The sequence below is a fragment of the Saccostrea cucullata genome, unplaced genomic scaffold (genome assembly GCF_032062105.1).
Source record: "Saccostrea cucullata isolate Sc308-1 unplaced genomic scaffold, CSIRO_AGI_Scuc_v1 ctg9275, whole genome shotgun sequence".
Classification (NCBI taxonomy): domain Eukaryota; kingdom Metazoa; phylum Mollusca; class Bivalvia; order Ostreida; family Ostreidae; genus Saccostrea; species Saccostrea cuccullata.
Window position 1 is genome coordinate 5,008 of NW_026925018.1, and position 20,750 is coordinate 25,757.

At 32.4% G+C, this 20,750-nt stretch overlaps 2 long non-coding RNA genes across 2 annotated transcripts; both read right to left on the minus strand.

Annotated features, from left to right (window-relative positions):
* Positions 1–17,276: 17,276 nt before the first annotated feature.
* Positions 17,277–18,481, minus strand: LOC134267836 (uncharacterized). The gene is made up of 4 exons (XR_009992237.1): positions 18,453–18,481; positions 17,876–18,013; positions 17,620–17,693; positions 17,277–17,466 (listed from the first exon to the last, which is right to left on the minus strand). It is a non-coding gene; the product is annotated as an uncharacterized LOC134267836 (long non-coding RNA).
* LOC134267837 (uncharacterized) lies at positions 18,477–20,020 on the minus strand. The gene is made up of 3 exons (XR_009992238.1): positions 19,997–20,020; positions 18,839–18,968; positions 18,477–18,531 (listed from the first exon to the last, which is right to left on the minus strand). It is a non-coding gene; the product is annotated as an uncharacterized LOC134267837 (long non-coding RNA).
* Positions 20,021–20,750: the final 730 nt, after the last annotated feature.

Here is a 20,750-nt window from a genome sequence, read left to right on the forward strand (position 1 = left end):
TCTCCCCTCTGGAATTTTCAGGGTCCCTGTGTTATGTCCATTTCACAGAGTTATATTGTTTATAAATAGTTATTTTTATATTGATCACAGTTCGTGGGTTGATAATAAAAAAGGCGAACATTTTATTGCCAATATATATCACTAAATTTGTTATATGAATTGTGTATAAACTATACGAACTAACAAGGAAACTAACAATTGATAATTGATAATTGAGGTTTTCGTACATGTATAATTCTAATAATATTTTGATTGAAAAAACATATTGTAAAATCACATTATTTTGTGGAAGCAAATTTTCGGGGTTTGATTTGTTGGGATTTCATTTCGTGGTTGGAGAAGTGTTGGGTAGTAATGCATATTTGATTATTCATTTCGTGGTGATCGAATTTCATGGATCTCTCCACACCTCTAAACCAATGAAAATTAAACCCAAGGATAATTTGTGGTTTCACTGTATATGTTGGTCTGCTTGGTTGAATATAAAAATATTTCTTTGTAATCGGTACGGTTATTTATTTGAAAATAACGGATTGATTTTCAATTCAGCATAAAAGATTATTATCATATTTTCCATTTTAAGGATAAAAGATTACTTTCATTGCTAACCAACTATAAAAGCATTAGAGAAATAGAATGCATACCGTCTAGGATATTGAATAAAATACTCGTTCTCATTTGTATTAAAATAAAGACAATTTTGGGCTCCTTTTTCTGAAGGATGAATTTTGTTATTCATGTACAGTAAATAATGTTTTGGTTATTTACATGAACCGCATTTTTTTTTTCTTTTTTACAATGACATTATAATGTATATTGGACCCCGAGGATCTACAGCCCAGTAGCTAAGTACTTCGGTACTAGGTTGAAAATACGGATAGATATTTAAAATCTCAAATAGGTTAATCATTATTCCGACTTTGCACCTTTGTTTGATTTTCATTTAAAAAAAACAAAATGCTTCAGGAAAATTTTGTTATTTTTGTTATTTTGTTATATTGTATATAATTATTGGTAAAAAAAAAGTTTTTGCATGATTGTGTCATATTTTGTGAAAAAATCAGACAATCCTATCTTTGGTCACTTGGGAGTTTACATTTTGAGATGTGTTCCGTTATCTAAGTGTAATAAACAAGCATGTAACAGTCTGATATAAAATGCAGTGTAACTTTTGTTCAGTAAATAGTAGAGGGCTGATATTTGGACACATATATAAGGAGTCTCCGTTCTTTGTGTACTATAAAGGTCAAGGTCATATCAAGAGGTCAAAGGTCAAAAAGTGTGATGTCATCTACTGAATCTTTTATTTTTTGGCCATTTAAATTTTTTAATCGCCAAAATATCAGAAACTACCGGTTCAATTTTCTTTATTTTTACACATTTTATTTTGGGACCCATTTAAATCATTGTGTTGATTTTTTATCAAAAATTGAATAATACATTTTATTCTTTAGAAAACTTTAAGTGTAGGATGTCTATATGCGAATTTACAATTCTGATGCTATATATGTTCTATTTTTACTTTACATCTTTCTCAAATGGTCCAGTATCAATTTGACTTACTAAGTTAAAGTAACAAAAAGGTTATCTTAAGTTTATCAAAATTGTAACAAAAAATTTGATCAATTGATAATTCTAAAATAAGGCTCATTCTCAAGTGGAGTGTCTGATTTCACAGTCTTCTTACAGGGGTCTGATAGGCCATATTTCAGACAATGTGGGCAAAATATGTGTGGTTGAATTTCTTTCATATTATATATTAAGAGATATTTTGTATCCTAGAACAAAATATCAAAGTTTCAGAAAAATTGAATTTGAGGGAAAATTTGGCCTATCTATTGTGTTCTACCTTAAATAATTTAAAAATCTATTTTAGATGGCTGGATTTCAACAAAATAACTCACCATTCAAAACAACACCTTTAACGGTTTGCCAAAATTTACAAAAACTGTAAGTATTTTGTAATTGCACGAAAACCCACAGTTTGTAATGAATATCAATAGTAATAACTGTTAGTGGAGTTCTGCCTGCTTAACATGTCATTTTACTGAATACTATTAGAACTTCAAAATGACGAGCTTTTGTTTCATGCGTGACTCTATGATGAAAAGCATCTTTGGAGGTTCAATGTGTTTACAAATATTTTTTTCAGTGTTATTTACATGCAATACGTCATTGCATCCCAATCAAAAATCCCAAATTTCCGTTGCTTACTTTTGGTCTGATCATACTTGACTCATGAAAATACGGAGCAAGATAATTTTCTTCTTGGTATGTCATATTTTAAGCAGGATTGGTTAGGTCTTGAATTGTTTCAAAAACATCAATAACAAATTCTGAATGATTCTTTTTCCGATCATAAAAAAGATAACACGGCGAGTGTCACCGGTCGGTAGGGGATCTTGAGTCCTCCATGGCACCTAATCCCATCTCTGATGTTTCGAGGTCCATTTTTTTCTGCTCCTGAATTTTATTGTTTACGAATGGACTTTAAATATTTTTCGTAACCTTCATATACCGTATAAGTAGAAAATTTAGCGAGGATTTAATTTTGGCTTTATTAGCGCGGGTACTGAGATCGTTAAATTTGAATATCGCTAAAATTTAATTGCATTTTATATGTAAAAGATTATTTAGTAAGCATTTTAAAATCGCTAAAATTAAATCTCGCTAAAAATTGAATACCACTTTTTGAGGACAAATCGCTAAATTTGTGTCTCGCTAAAATTTCCACTTATACGGTATTTCATTTCTTTAAAATTGGGAGATAAACGTACTTAATGGATTTTGAGATTGAATACTGTTCGTTTTCACCATATCCTTGCTTTAGTTGATTGCTGTGTTAACATTTATTACTTAAGGGATTGATAAAAATGCTCATAAAACGAGTGAAAAGAAATCTTTCCAGAAAGAGTAACCTCTGCTGAAATCTTATGAATATGATATGTTTGTTTTTATTTATAACGTACACCGTGTATATCCCAACATGTGGGGTGTATACTATGTTGTGCGTGGGGTGTATGCTTCCGAAGCGAGAGAAAGGGGGTCAATGTACGTTCTTTGTCCATTTTCTCAACTCACGGATATTTTTCGCCAGAAAGCATATGCCTACGGAAGAAAGCATTATATAAGGAGTATATGGATACCTATGAATCCACTGGACACCTTCTAGTTTTATCAAACACCTCAACACAATTCCGAGAATCGGAGCAAGATTGACGCTACACTGTGTTTATGATTAAATATCAGAACAAAGCTTTGCTTTATCATCACTTTTATATTATTGTGAAATACATGTTTACAATATAAACGTTTGTACAAATTGTCTGTAAATAAAACAGTTCGTATATAAAGATATTGACGAAAAATCAATGTTGTGTCCGGGGTGTACGCAACATGTTGTACGCGGGGTGTATACCCCATAGTTTTCTTAGGATTGTAGTGCGAAGTAACAATGGAAATATTATATTCACACAGGTTTATAAGCGACAGATAGTGTTTATAAAAGACCTTTATACTAATGCTAAACCAAAAAGTAATTTCCATAAACTTACTGAGTTAAAAAACAAATTAACTAAATTTAAAAAAAAATAAAAGCAAACTATCATATTCAAACATAAAAGGCGCTAGAGGTGCAAGGAGCGATTGTTATCTGAATTAATACTACTTTGTAGATGGCGCAATGGTCTTAATCAACGTAATCATAAAATATCTCCAAAGGGGGCCCTTTCCAATCCCTGCATTGAGGACACTTTGTCCTTTCTTCGCCCTTTCTTTGGTTCGTTTTAATCTAAATATTTCGCCTGTTAAAAATAATAGAAACACTACATGAATGGTGTATTATGAATAAATATTGTTTATTCTGTTTCCGAACATTTATGTTATCAATACATGTATTCTTAAGAGTTTATGATAGTGATGTAGAATCTTTTTTGAAAGGGGGGGGGGTACCTAAAAAAAACAAAATAACCTTGACAGAAGTTGACCAGCAGTAAAAAAAAAGGGGAGGGCTTATCGAAACTCAAACTCATATTTCAGATGGGGTTGTAGGTAGTACCAATTCTCCTTTGTTTTACTTAAACATACTACATAACCATTTTTTGACTATGCTGCAACAAAAAAAAGGAGGGGGGGGGGGGGCAACCTGACTTTCGATGAACATTTTCTGTGAAAAGTTGTGTCTGGAACAAAAAAGGGGTGGTACTACGTGTCTGTATAATATATTAATTTTCCTTTCAATTTTCGCAATATGTGGACTCATTTTTCCTTATTTGAAAAGATTTCATGTTTTACAAATCACAATAGACATGTAAAGCCTGCTATAAAAATGCACATTTGTAAGAAGGGACGGCAATTTTCTGAGGGCATGCACAATTGAAAAAAAAAAATTGGTACAATTACAATTTAACGTTGACGTGTAATTAATATCAATTAATGATCAGCCCTCCTCTAATTTATTATCGTATATCACGTTGTAAGTTAAACCCCCCCCTCCCAAAAAATGACTTAAGACACAAACACACCCTCATGGGGGCAAAGTACACAGCATATAAATTCTACCTGAAGGAGAACATTTTTTTTCTGGTGCTTATGACATTACTAAAAGCTAAATATTTTCAAACTCATTTAAAAAGCATTTGAAAAAAGTTTAACAGAAATTATGAGGAAATGGTAAATGTTTAAAATGATGCATGTGTGAAGCATTTATTAAGGAAGGATCTGAATAAGATGCCTTTAAATGAAAGAAGGGGCGAATAGCTGGTTATCACTTTAAACAGTTAAACAAAACACCCTGTACATTTACTTCCATGTGCATGCAAAGCCAAAAGTGCGATGAACGTGTATCAATTTTTTTTCCCCAGTAAATCGAATTCATGAACCTGATGTTGTGCTATTACAAAACTGGTGAATAATTTAAAAAATAAATAGACCTTTCACAAAAGTCTATTGTTAAGAAATTTTTTAATGACATGTCAGACAACACCAATTTGATACTATAGAGTAAAAAGAGGGGTATACACCCCGTGTACAACATGTTGTATACACCCCGGACACAACATTGATTTTTCGTCAATATCTTTATATACGAACTGTTTTATTAACAGACAATTTGTACGAACGTTTATATTGTAAACATGTATTTCACAATAATATAAAAGTGATGATAAAGCAAAGCTTTGTTCTGATATTTAATCATAAACACAGTGTAGCGTCAATCTTGCTCCGATCCTCGGAATTGTGTTGAGGTGTTTGATAAAACTAGAAGGTGTCCAGTGGATTCACAGGTATCCATATACTCCTTAGATAATGCTTTCTTCCGTAGGCATATGCTTTCTGGCGAAAAATTTCAGTATGTTGAGAAAATGGACAAAGAACGTACATTGACCCCCTTTCTCTCGCTTCGGAAGCATACACCCCGCACAATATAGTATACACCCCGCATGTTGGGATATACACGGTGACGTAGGCCGATTCGTGTCTGTTGGAATTATTTTGTTAAAGTAATGATGCAAACATTGATAATTTTATTCAAAAACAAAAATATGTATGAAATAAAAACATAAAGATACTTAAAACAAACATACTGTAAAACGAGAATATTTGGCGCACTACTAATTTTAGCGGCTTTGGCGCAAGAGCCCTTGAGCGCTAAAATTTATTGTGCGCTAAAGGATTTCTAAATATTTTTTGTGTGTGTTCAAAGCTTTTACATAAGTACATGTAAACCGGAACGCGCGATTACGTAAATTCAAGGTCATCTGTATTTTATATACACACCAGCACTTAGAACATGTTCAGAAGACAGAAAGTCTGCCAAATTATGATTTATTTAAACTATTGTTACCCCAGAGTTTATTACCCGATCTATGACGACTTCATCACCTTCAAAGTTTGGCTTCTCGGTGTGTCAATCATCTATCGCCTCGAGGTAAACAATGCAATCAAGCATGGCGATTAAGCTTGCAGACAATACCTGATTAGGATTACCGTTTTATCCAAGTAATTTTCTGTCGATGCATGCATTGTTTTAATATGATTTAAATGAGTAAACATGGTAAATACTCAATTTCTTTTCACTGAAAATAGAAATAATAGATTTAAACATTGTGCCACGTCCTGTAATAGCAACACGTACCGCGGTAAAGTTAACGAATGTTTACTGATATACGGGAGTACTAATGTGTTTCCGTGCAACCAAAAAGTCAAATACGGGTGTGGATAAACAAAACAAACTATCACATTTATATATTTTACTGACAGATGCAAGCGCTAAAATTTATTTGCGCCAATGCATATCCCACTTGCGTTTGCGCTAAAATATGTATGCGCCAAATTTTCTCGTTTTACAGTATGATTTTGAAAAAAAAATCTTCCTTAGAAACGGTATTACGTATAAGCATAAATAATATTGCCACTTGTAGCATCAAATTAAAGTTCATCTACAATGCATTTGTAATAATGAGTCTTACAAAGACCTTATTGTTACCAGCTTTAAGATCGGACCAGTATAAACAAGAATTGAATGTGGCATCAGTATTATTTTATACAGTATTTATAATTATATTATAGGCACAAGTATTGGACAAAAAAAGAATCCCTTAAATTTGTGTGCATAGATGCAATCATGGGTATTCTGCATACAATGACTGTGTGTGTTACACAACGTATATCTGAGATTTGATTACTTGAAGCAACTGGAATTAAAGAAATATTGTTGGCGCTAGGTGCATATTTAATGGAATTTTCTTTTGGTGTCCTTTTTTGGGTCATCTGTAACTCATAGAAATGTGTGAATTTCACAGCACATGTTGCTACTTTTGCAATTCGGTCTCCCGATGCCATATTTAGTAATTGTATACTTTAAAGTTTTGGGTATGGATTTTAGTGTTTAGTCCATATACGGATGCGTTATGCATTCCATATCACATGAAACCTGGATATGAATTCAAGTTATGTTGAATATGTTGATTTTTAATTTTATTTCTTTAATTTTATTTATAAAAACAATGGTGTATGTTCAACTCTCCTGTGATATAAATAGAATAATTGTAGTTTCTTTCATGTCATTATATCAAACGAGACAGTATGTGGCCGTGGGGATACATCGACATTTGCATAGATGTACACCCCTCATGATATTGTACGCATTCTTTCAATTTCGTTGCTTCTAAAAGTTAAAATGAAAATGCCGTATTCGTCCACATTAACTTCAAAATATCAAACATTAAACTCTTCATCTATTTCAATTTACTAGTATATCAAATCGCACTTTGATATTTTTTAAAAATGTTATACATTTTATAGGCTACGTTTTGTTTTGATTCGAGGAAATGAGAACTTACAGACCCTAAACCGTGCTACAACACCACTTGCACGGAACGGTTCGGTACGCTTTGTGCACGGAACGGAACGCTTTGTGAACGGAACGGTTCGTTTTTGTGAACGGTACGGTACGCTTTGTGCACGGAACGGTACGCTTTCCTCACGGAACGGTTCGCTTTGTAGACGGTACGTTTCGTTTCCTGCACTGAACGGTTCGTTTTGTGAACGGTACGCTTGGGAAACGGTATGCAAATGAAGTGGGCGGAGCCTGTTAACTTTAATTCTTGATTGGCTGCTAAAAATGTATTCATTTTAAATGACGTTTGAAGTACCTAATGCATGTATATAATTATATTTCTGCTATTAACAAATTAATTTATCGGTTTCAATTTAAACATGAATTTACACTACAGCGGTGATGGAGGAAAAATGAAGAAAAAAATGAAAGGAAGAAAAAAAATCATCCCACCGATGTCTTTGGCATTATGAATAGACATGTATTATTAAATAGAACTCTTAAATATTTCCGTTCTTATTTTTTACGTATGCTGAACCTTCATTTTAAAAAGGAAAAAAATTAGATAAAATATTTTTTCACTTTAAAAATAAAGTTGAAACATAATTAAAAGGAATTAATATATAACGGGTATTCACTTGTTCTATACATATAACGCTACGAACATATATAAATTATTTTCAATTGATTGATCTATAGAAATAAATATGACTATTCCTGCTTCATTTTTACTCCTAGTAATTAGATATGTACATTATTATTTTTTTTAATTGTGGATCTATCGTTTAAACGTTTCCTTCAGAAGAAAAATATCAGTAAACAATATAAAAAACGAAAACCAGCAGCAGAAACACAAAATCAATACAATAACTTCCGAGCGCTTTCTCGTAACAGAAAACATTCTTTTCACAGACATGTATTTATGTTTTCAATGATCCTCTCAGTGTATTAAGTAATTATTTTAAAAGTTTTTCTTTATTTTATTAAGTTATTCTATTCTTGTAAAGTCTGTAAAAGCGATGTCGTGAATGAAAAAAGGAGGAGGAGTAGAGAGAGAGAGAGATGCAACCTCTTAATACAATACATCTGTAAAAAAAAAAAAACAAACTTGTATTTATTCTCATTCTTCGTTTTATTTACATCGCCAAAGTCACAATTAATCACTCTATGATTCTATTTAATCAACCCAATTACAACTTTTGTGCAATGAATAATCAGTTCTCTGTACATGCATGCTGCACGCATGAAATCCTCGTGCATCACCTGTCAATCAATATGGCATGACGCTAGGTGACCCTGAAAATCCGTTTACTCTGGAAGAATTTCTCCTGTGATTTGAAACATTCTTATGGTCAGTTCATAGTTCACACCTGTATAAAAAAATATATTGGGTCACACCAGAGGAACGGGGGCGCCGTGTGTTTAACACACCTTTCAAATTATTTAGTTCTGACCACATCATTTGTATTTAATCACTCAACTAACATCCAGCAAACTCATCTTCCAGGTTGCACCACAACACTGATTACAAATTTACTTCCTAAATTATCCTTTTTCGACAAAAATAAATAAACATGTATCCCTGAATTACAATTTTATTTATTTATTTTTTTTTTACAAAAGCACAAGTTAAAGTCACATAAATTCTCATATTATCACCTTCTGGAGGGGGGGGGGGTGTTACAAACATAACTCATAAGGCTTGAAAGAGATTGATATTTTTTGAATTTCATTTTATTTAGTAAATTATCTTTTTCAAACACTTATAAGGATGTTTCCTGTAGATTATGATTTTTTTTATTTACAACAACGTACCATTTTGCAGACTTCTAAAGAACTTTTAACCAGCTAATTCGTATTGCTTTCTAGAAAGAAGATGGGGCTATGTAGTGTAATAAACCTTATAATATCTTTATTTTTTGCAAACTGTTTTTTTTTCTTTTTTCATGAGATGTATTTCAGAATGAAGTAATTAATATTTATACTGCAGTTTGCACATTTTATTTGCAAGAAATTCGGCTTGCGATTTTTGTATGCAGCGTGAAAGTTGATCACAGTTTTATTAGTAAGATTATCATCACTGTCAGTTCAGTAGAAATCTTCATGTTTACCGCATGCAATATTTTAATCCATATTTTACATGATTATAATTACAGATTTTCAGTGTAAGTATAACTGCATTAATGATTCGCCTATAGTTAATATCTTAACAGAATTAATGTGAGAGTCTAAAGCGGTTCTTTTTTTAAATTTTACTCTAGACAGTTTATATATGTTTTGAAATTCTTACAAAATAATTCATAAGTAAAATCATGCATCTGATATGTACTACATATGAATGCATAATTACGACAAAAACGATCTTGTATCTGATAAGATTTAATAATTTAAATAAGCAAAATTAAAATCAAAAGTAGAGACAACCATGAAATTAATTCAGGAAAGCGTGTTCTATCTTAGTGGTATTATAGTCTATTGAACCTGTTTTTATGTCAAATATAATTACAGGATTATGAAACATGAATGTTCATGTACACATTTGAAGAGGGTTTTTTCCCCCGGGCACGAGCACAATAATATTGAATTTTATGGCATCTTATAGTATAAGTTTAAATGTCTGTATAGTTAAATTACGAATATTTAAATACAACTAATATTTCAAAAAGAAATTGATTTTATTTGCTTATATAAGAAAATGAAAGACTTCAAAGACGCCGACATTGTTCGAGGTCCACTATGCCCCGTACGTGTTTTGTGGCCTGTACTGTATCTTTGACCACAACACAACCAGTTGATCTAATTAATAGCAAATAAGGAATCGTCTCACACTCTGTCTAGTTGTTTTAAAGATGTAGTTTGCTTCGAGTAGTTTTCTTATTTTTACAGTTGAAGGCCCAGACGCACGATACTTGATAATGGTGTTTCGAACAGGCAGACACAACCTCAGTCCTTCTATCACAGGCGTCGTAGCGAGAAATAAACCAAAATGACTTATTTGGTCATTACACGATTCAAAAATCATTGGGGGCGTGGTTTGCATAATTAGCCAAAGAGCGGTACGGTTCGCTTGAGAACGGTACGGTACGCTTTGTGAACGGAACGGTTCGCTTTGAGAACGGTAAGGTACGCTTTGTGCACGGAACGGTTCGCTTTGTGCACGGAACGGTACGCTTTGTGAACGGAACGGTTCGCTTTCTGCACGGAACGGTACGCTTTGTGAACGGTACGGTACGCTTTCTGCACGGAACGGTACGGTTCGTTTCTGAGGTGTAGTAGCACGGTTTAGGGTCTGTACATTGTTGACAATGACAGAAAGTCAAGCGATTTACTGCAATAGGATATTCATAAATGCAGATAATTTCAGTACTAGTGAACACTTCTTTTAAATTCTATACTTACATTGTGTATATGAGGTCTATAGTATTCAATTCTCGGATCGATCAGGTCTTGCTTTAAATGTATCTGATTCTGTGGAAAACCGTGAATAAAGGGGAGGAAAATAAGCATCTCCTACATTTTCAGAGTTGGTCCTCTTTGATCAGTAAGGGTCTGAGGACAACATCGATTTTACATTGTAAGAAGTTTTTTTTTTTGTTTTTTTATTGTTGTTTTATTTAATTAAAGAAGAAAAAACAATATTTATATCGTAAATGCACAAATTGTAATGAAGACCATTAATCGGAATGTTATATAGCAAATTGTACATAATGAGAATTTCGGCAAAGTAAAATAAAAATTTTCAGAAGAAACAAAATGCTGCGCTTTGATCAAGAATACAATTTATTGTTTATAAAATGAAATAAACATTAAGGGATGGTATTTTATGTCTTGTTTTTTACGGAGTTTAATCGGGTTAATTAGAAAAATACGTATTGACTGAGTATGGTACGCATAATCACAGTCAAGCTCCATATCCCATTTTTCTTTTATGATTGATATACATCGGGATCGTTTTACTCGTCATTTTGACCCTTCATTTTTGACGTTTAATTTGACGTCACGTCAAACGTTCAATTGAAATCGCAAGAGTTATCTCCCCCAGTGCGTTGTACGTCTTTAAAGCAAAATGGATTCAAGTTTCATTATCTGTCAGAATTTCATACAAATGTGGATAAGTACAATTTTTTTAGATAATTTTTTTTTGATGTTCCTACACGCTGTTTTCACTCATTTTTCAAAACATAGGGTGACCTTTGAGTATTAATCATTTTTACTATGAAATGTATCTTTAAAACAAGATGAATTATCCCCAAAATGATTTTTATCAATTTTGCTATGTGTCTTAAAGTCAATAAAACATAATCAGTGATAATTTGTTGAAATCTCGCAAATTTACATCAGTTGTTGTAAGTCATTGTTGGCAAGGACGGTACCCATTAATTGTTGTTAAATTTCACATATTTCAGTAAATATACCTTTATATATGCAGCAATATACCTTTATCACCTGGATATGGGGTTTATATCTCTCAGTTGATTCGATACGCAAGAACATGCTCTACGTATGAACAATTTCTTAAACAAGGTAAATTATTGACAAGCAAGTTGCTGAAACGAGAATATCAGCAGTTTCGTTTAAAAACATCATTTCCTAAGTTATATGGTCGATACAATGACCTTGTCAGCAAATACAATTTATCAATGAGTCAAATGCTGACTGACTTTTTTCATACCAATTGTTAGTCAATTATTTATACACTGAATTGACGACAGATTTTTCCCGTTATTTTCTGATCGTGACAAGGAGCACACGGCGGGTGTGACCCGTCGGCAGGTGATGCTCATCCCTTCATGGCACCTGATCCCACATCTGGGTCCGTGTTTGCTCTGCTTTTATTTTGCATTGTTAGATGGACTTTGAGATTGAATACTGTTCGGTTTCTCCATATCCTTCTTCCTGCTCCAAGGAACGGGTGTGTCATGGGTATGTCACGTGATTTATAGAATCATTAAAGACGCAAATAATCTTATAGTAGTAAACTTTTTGTTACACATATTTTTAAAATAGTGTATTTGCCTGTGAGGAAAAAACAATGGATAGTAAGACTGTGATAGAATCAGAAATATGATTCCCACACAAAACTAGAATAAATCCTACAATCCCACAAAATCCCACACCCGAAGCTAAAATAAATATTGATAATGAAATCAAATGAATTTTATTACAATCCTCCAAAAGAGATTTCAGACTGTCTTTAATGCAATTTTCAGTAAATATATGTTTTTGTAAACCGATCCCGATATATTTTCATAATATTTAAATCTCAGTTTGTGTGGTAACTAAAATTATCAAAGTACACTTTCAAAGTAAAGTGTCATAAGTAATAGTTATTGTATACTGTAAGTGTATTATATTTAGCGTCTACGATATTTGGCGGAAATTGAATTTTGAACGAGTTAGCGTAGATTTAGCGTATACACAATAATAAATATTCAATAACTTTCTTGTATCATGGCCAATCAAACTTCATATCACAAATAATCATGCATGATTTTTAAATACACCAATAGAAAATGTAGTCTTTGTCAGGTGACAGCAGGGATAATCTCTCCTTCCTGCCAGTATTTTTAATAAACTCATTAAAACGTGTGTATTCATGAGAAAGGACGTCGGATTGCGGCATCCCGTCGTAATTTAAGCAAAGATTTTTTTTTTTATGAAATTCACAAGTAAACCTTTGAATATCAAACAGAAAAATTCGAAGTTAAGAAGGAAAATTCATTTGTTATTCGAAAATCAAGGAAAAAAGATGCCCGTTCATCATTTGACATTTTTGAGAGCTGTCGCATTCACGATTTCAATCGCTGTGTCAGGGTCAATAACTCTTCATCTGTGGATGCAGTACATCTGCACTTATTCTCGTTGAGCAAAGAACACGGCAAAGATGGTGTTTTTTGCTAACGCGCTATATTACAATAGATGTGATATTTTAATATAATTCTGTGTGAAATTCGGTCATGAACTTGATTTCTTGTTGCCGAGGATTGAATATTTGCAGAGTTCCGTGAAAGCATTTCGTAGTTTGGGGTGCGCTCTGTAATTTGTGTGAAAGATTTTTATTTCACTTGAAGAAATTAAGCATTTTTATAGCCCATTTCATTATGTAATTCAGATTCAATATACATGTAATTTAAAATGATGAAATCGCCTTGGTGTTCAATAATTTATTTACACGGCACTGTTTTTTGCAGGTGTAAAGACGAATAATGACCCCCATCGAATAATGACCGGGAGTCATTTTTCGACAGCGAAAAATGACCCCCGGTCATTATTCGACGTAGAAAAATGACCCTTTTGCCCCGTAGAAAAAGTGTCACTTCCCTAAAAATTTGCAGAACCCACGTGAAGAAAAATGACCCCCATAGAAAAATGACCCCCTGTAGATTAAAGCTAAAATTTTTAGGGGGCAAAAAAAAAATTAGATAAAGATGCTAATGGCCAAAAAGCTCACCTGAGCTTATTGGGAATAAACTGATGATATGTTGATCTCATAACATTATACAATTATAGCCATATTTTAAGGTAAATACAATGATTCAGAATCTAAAGGAGTAAAAGATTTATCAAGCCTTAAGGGTTAGGTAAAAATTGTTTTTTGATGGTGGAAATCATCGAACTGACAGAAAAAATCAGCAGTATTGTATATTATTATATCCTCCGCTTGAAAAGCGGGAGGGTATATAGTGATCGGGATGTCCGTCCGTACGTCTGTTACGCTTTGAGGTATCCATCTCTTATCCGCAAATCCTCATATATAAAAAGATGTGTTTGTGAAACAGCTATGCCCCTGTATGGCAACATAGCGAAGATTAAACTTTTCTTAAATGCAATTTAAATATGTTGTTACTCAAAGTAGGGTCTTCTCACAAGAAATACAACTGCAAAATAGGAAAGCCCTAGCACCACTTGTTCAAAAGTAATGGCTAAGGATAAGTTTTTGAAAGGTAGGTCAAACTCAAAGGTCAAAGTTGATGATTTCTTAAGAAAATGTTTAATGTAACAAGGATTACATATGTGAAGTATGAATATCCTAGCCCTTACCGTTCAAAAGTTAAGGCCAAGGTAACAAAAAATCATAAGTACGGAAAACTCCAAGGTCAAGGTCAAAAGGTCAAGGTTTTTAGTATCCAATGAAAGGTAATGCCAAAAAACTACATATTTGAAGTATGAGAGTACTAGTATCTACCGTTTAAAAGTTATGGCCAAAGTAAAAATTTGGCATTTTTGTGTAAAATGGGACAAACGCCAAGGTAAAGGTCAAAAAGTCAAATTTAGTGGTACCCAAAGTAAGGTCTTGTCACAAGGAATATACATATTAAATATGAAAGTCATAGCTCCAATAAATGAAAAGTTATGATAAAGGTTAAGGTTTTTGCGGACAAACAAACCGCCATATAGACAGACGGACACACAGACGAACACGATAAAACTATATACCCCCGAATCTTCGATTACGGGGACATAAAAAGAAATGGTCTTCAATTAACTTTCATATTAATATACATTATAAAGAAGACGTTACAACAATGAAAATGTTTGTTCTGATTTCCATATTAAATTCTCCGAAAAATATACTCAGAACTGAGTAAAAGGGTGGAGTAAAACAAGAATTAAGGTAGAACCTATGTCGGAAAAGTCTTTTTCACAAGATTTTCAAACTTTTCAAAATAATAAAATTGTACTTGCTTATCATTCAGTTAAGATATCATGATATGTTTCCTTGTTTTTCAATCTAGAACAGGCTGTGAAACTTGGTATGGTATTTACATACTGCGACTTCACATTTTCAAATTTTTTTTAGGGGTACTTGTCATAAAGGGAATATGAAAAATCACAAAAATACTTCTTCAAACATCGTCGTTTATAAACTTTTTTAACTGAATAATCTTAAACAATATTTTATCAAGAATAATTTCTTTTTTATTCAACATGTTCAATTAACATAAAAGATAAGTCCACCATTTAAAAAAAAATAGTCAAATGAACTCTATTATTTTTAGTCAATTATGCACCCTATATTTGTAAATATTTTTTAGAAGTCTTTGTCACAATGTTTTCAATCTTCAATATGATGAAGAACATAGCCAAATGATTACAAAAAATGATTAAAATATATACTTTTCCCCTCTACATGCTCTAACTAATGAAAGATAGGCTATTTACCGATATTCATATTCTTGACCTTTTTGCACTTACACGGGATTTAATAATTAAATGACTGTTTGGGGTTACTTTCAGATTAAATATTTATCAGAAATTGTACTTTTACTTTAAAAAGATCATATTTAATAGAAAAATTGTAATCAAACACCAAGAATATGAATAGGTAACAAATAATTGCTAAAAGGAATGCACATCATTTCATTAAAGATATCACAAAAATGTACACACGATCAAAAGATCTACAACACGTACATCTTTGACTTAGACACATTTCATCAAGATATTACACTATATAGCTGGCAACTAAAGATTTCTTACGATTTATGCATTCCTTCAAAATGGTTACATACCATTCAAATTATTACGAAAATTGTATGTACATTATAATTTCATTACACTAGATAGTCTTGGGTTTGTAAACTTCAGGTCTAGATCTAGTAAATAAAAGGTGCCTACATATTTTCTCTTATTCCAGAAATATTTTGCCATTAAGCATTATAAACCAAAAAATATATGAATTGAATTAAGATTATGTTGGCATGATTGAATTCTGTGAATTTCAAAATGCAGTATTTTCTACCATTTTTATTGAAGCTGTCAAGTACGGGAAAAAGTGGCATTGAATTGATTATGACGTCTTAATGGGTTAGCACAGGTTTAACACATTTACCAGTTATGATGTCATACGAAGTAGGTTCTGCGTTAAAAGAAATGTAATGAATACTGTGTGCTAAATCAAGAGTTTGTGTTTACATGTATAGTTTTTGCATTAGAATGACTGTGTATTTTACACTAGCCCATAGCTTTACAGAGCATATTTTTAGGTCTTATACTTACCCCACCCCCTTTCTTATTTAGGAGGAAGTCAATATTGAACAAAAGCAAAAAAAAACCACACTACCTTTATTTTTCTATAAGAAGGAATTAAAAATAAGCTAAATATAATCTACTATTCTACTAATTTTTAACTGTTACTTTGCCACAATACTTTCAAGTATACCTCCACCAACATTTGAAGTATGCTTTAATCATGGCGAAGTAAATTATGATATGATAGTACTTGTGTAAAGGCTTAACTTCATTTCAATATTTTATCTAGAGCCTCTTTCAGAATCATTGAAAGGTATAGAGTTTTATTCATATTTTTGCTTTTCATTTGTTATTTTTTTTTTGTTTTGATTTAACGTAATGTTCTCTTTTTTTTGGGGGGGGGATAAAAATTTCCTCCTTTTTCATTGTCAAATAGGATTTGCCAAACTTAAAAAAACTAAAAGTTGAAATGACGGAAAATTTAATTTTTCCTATTAAAGAGTATTTAAACCTGATTTTTGCATGGTTTGATTTCTAAAAACAAGTGGAATATCGTTCTTTAAGCAAACTCTATAAGGAGGAATATTAAAAAGAAATTTTATTTACTTGACAATTAAAGAATCTCTTTTCAAACACAATGTTAGCATTAAAAGACTACGTGAATCTCTTAATTATTTCATTCGACTTTTTGTATTTTTCTGGTTACAGAAAATGTAAAAATGAGTTTCGCTGTAAAAAAGATATCAAAGAGTGTATATTTTGTATCACTTTAAAAGGGGTCATTTTTCCATGGGGGTCATTATTTTATAGGACTAACATATAAAATAATGACCCCCTAGGACCCTTTTTCTACAAAAAATGATTTTTTTTCTACGGGTGGGGTCATTTTTTGTCGTTGAAAAATGACCCCCCGGTCATTATTCGATGGGGGTCATTATTCGTCTTTACACCGGCCGTGTGCTCCTTGTCATAAAAGTAAACGATACCTACCACGCCTTTAGGACCAGGTAATCTTTTTTCTAGTTTTCTTTCTAGTATTCCTTTTAAAAGATTATAAATCCAACTCCATCCCGTTCCAGTTCCATGGAATTTCATGCGTATAGGAGTACGGGGGCTACTGCAACTTTTAACCTGAAGGGACTTATTGGCCAAATCTGGTTTATAAAAAAAAAGTTTATAAAATTTCACGTTTTCAATCAAATGAATATATTTTTTAATTTTTTTTATATCTAATATTATATACTTGACGCAAGGTTTAGGAGAATAAATATATACGTATTTTTTCATTCAAAATAGCATACACACACCTGCTGTTATTTTTACTTCCATTCCAATTTTACTTGCACTGTAAGTTACATATCCATCATCTGTATGCCGAGGTCTGTATAGAAGAAATAACTGTTTATAACGATCGAAGGAGAAAACAATATTAGGGTTATTAAGGTGTAGTAAATACGTCTCTCTCTCTCTCTCTCTCTCTCTCACCCCTCTCTCTCTCACACACACACCCCTCTCTCTCTCCCACACACACACACACCCTCTCCATCACACACACAGACTTACAGCGATGTTTTATATCTGAACCCAAAGTCAAATTTTCCGCTAATTTTTCCGTTTTCGGCAGTCAATTTCAGAGTGAGTGGATTTTGTTGTAATTTTTGCACTGAGATTCTTGGTAGAGTTAAAGCTGCTATACGAAAACTGCAAAGATAAAGCAATATCAGTTTAAGACTCTTTAGAAACATCAACATTCAAACTTTATTGACATCTTAAATGAGTGAAAATGCAGGCGCGGATCAAGATTTTTTTCCAGGGGGTCCACCCCAGGCAAATAAAAATTCTAACCCAGAAATGTCTAGAATAAGAAAGTAAACTCATTTCACAAACATGAAAAATCTATTTCGTGTGTGTGTGTGTGTGTCTAGGGGGGGGGGTGCGTATGACTCATACCAGTGACTATTCATACTAATTTCACATAGATTTATGCGTTCTAGGAGGGATCCGCGTTTTCTAGGGGGGCCCAAGGTCACTTTTAATTGGTTTAGTGTAATTATGCATTTAATAACTCTTTAAATTCCAGGAGGGGATCCGAATCACCACCCTCAGACCATCCTCTAGATCCGCGCATGAAAATACATACTTGCTTGCTTTGTATTGAACAGAACCACTGATTTGGGGTTTTTCAATGCTCTGAAGATCTGAGAGAACAAGATTCTCTACTACAAAAGAAATCAGAAAAAAATATTTATATTACATTAATCCATTTACTGGGAAATCACTGCTTTTCGTGGGGGGTTAATTTTCGTGGTTTTTGAGGTTTAAAGAGACCCATTTTTATCCACCATGATAAAATAATTTTCACATATATAACTACTTAGCGTTTCTTCATCCATGATATAAAATCCCGACGAACCCATATTTTTTCTCAAACAACGAAAACTTGATCCCACGAAAATACGTGATTTTACAGTATTACTAATGATTTAATAATTTTGAATCATAAAATGACTAAATTATTGAACGTACAAAGCCGGTTTTGAAAACTTCTTTTAACCAATGACGCCTCGTCTGATAGAGTTCCACAAACAGCCCCAATAAACACCAAAAAGAGTGCAGCCAATAGCAGTCGGATGATTGAAAATCCCATTTTGAAGTTCTGTGAAAAAATATATCTCATTCCGAATACCATTTACAGTAGAATTGGGTGATACACATCAGGTATATATATGCACCAATTACAAAAGATAACATAAGAGAGAGCAGCCCATGGTATACTATGTATACATGTATTCCACTTAAAATCGTCAAAATTAATTTATTATATGCTGGATATATATAAATAAATGTATAATTGATTGTATTTTACAAGATTTGCATAACTTTATACGTAAAGTACCGATTTCCAAAAAATGCTCCGTCTTCACGCTATAGAGCCAAGAATGTTTAGCTATGTTAGTCAAATTAATTGTTTTTGCATCACCATTTGCATAGTTAGATACAATGGTCTTGCTAAATAGATTGTCTTATAATTATATTTTTAGAGGTCTGTGTTTGTTCCGCTCAAAAATTGAGCTTTTATAGTACAATATCGTTCGTAATCTCCTTATTTTTTCACTGTAATACTCTGGTGAAAATGTTAGTAACATTAGGCAAAGGTATGTGGTATTATAATTATAATGCGAATTCTGTTTGATTAAACGGAATAAATTAACTGCACATATAGTCCAAATAATTGATTTTACACAATGATAATGCGTTGATCTTTAATTTATGAGAAAAAAAAATGATGAAGAGAGACGTTGCATAATTTTTACTCTCGTTGTTGCAGCAATATAAGCACCGGTCATATCAAAATATACTGGTGTCTAACATTTTTATTTTATTTATATTTTCAGAGACAAACGTGGTATCTAGAACTCGATCAAACCAATGGGAATCGTCGAGATATCCCCGAATTCAAGATATGGAGATTAAACATACGTAAAAAAAGTGATATGAACTCTGATAAATTAAAGCTTCATGACATTCGAGGTATCGCGATATTCGACAATTTTTTTTTCTTTTTTTCATAATATTGAAACATTCTTAATTTTCTATATGAAATTAATACTAGTGGGCATTTATTTTTGGCAATTTGGAAAAAAAAATAAAATAAAATCATCTAAACAAAGAAAAGATACTTACTTTCCAATCAGCTTAACGATTATGAATGCTTTGTCTCTTAATTTTGAGTTATATATATACGTCAAATAGAGAGGAGAGATTTGATAGTATATGTGGAGCATCTGTTATACTAAGGCCAGAGTTTTTAGCTCACCTGAGTGGAAGGCTCAAGTGAGCTTTTCTGATCACATTTTGTCCGTCGTCCGTATGTCTGTCTGTCCGTCTGCAAACTTTTCTTATTTTCAACTTCTTCTCAAGAATTGGTACAAAACATCCATGGGGTAAGGGAAGTTTTATTTCTTAAAATAAAGGGTTAAGTCTCATCGCATGGGGAGATAACCAAGAAAAGAGAAAAATATAGTAAGGTCATTAAAAATCTTCTTCTTAAGAACCACTGGGCCGGAAAAGCTGAAACTTATGTGGAATAATCCTAAAGTAGTGTACATGTAGATTCTTAATTGTAAAAATCATAACCCCCGTGGGTAGGTTTGGGCCACAATTTGGAATCCAAATTTAACATTTAAATATATTGGAAATATCTGTTGTATCCTAGCACAAATATAAAAATTTCTAAACAACTGAATTTGAGGAAAATTTTGACCTATCTATTGAGTCCTACCTTAAATAATCTAAAAAATCTATTTTAGATGGCTGGATTCGAACAAAATAATTACGATTCAAAACAACACCTTTAAGGGTTTGCAAGATTTACAAAAGCTGTAAGCATTTTCTAGTTGCACAAAAACCCAACGTTAATGATGAATTTCAATAGTAA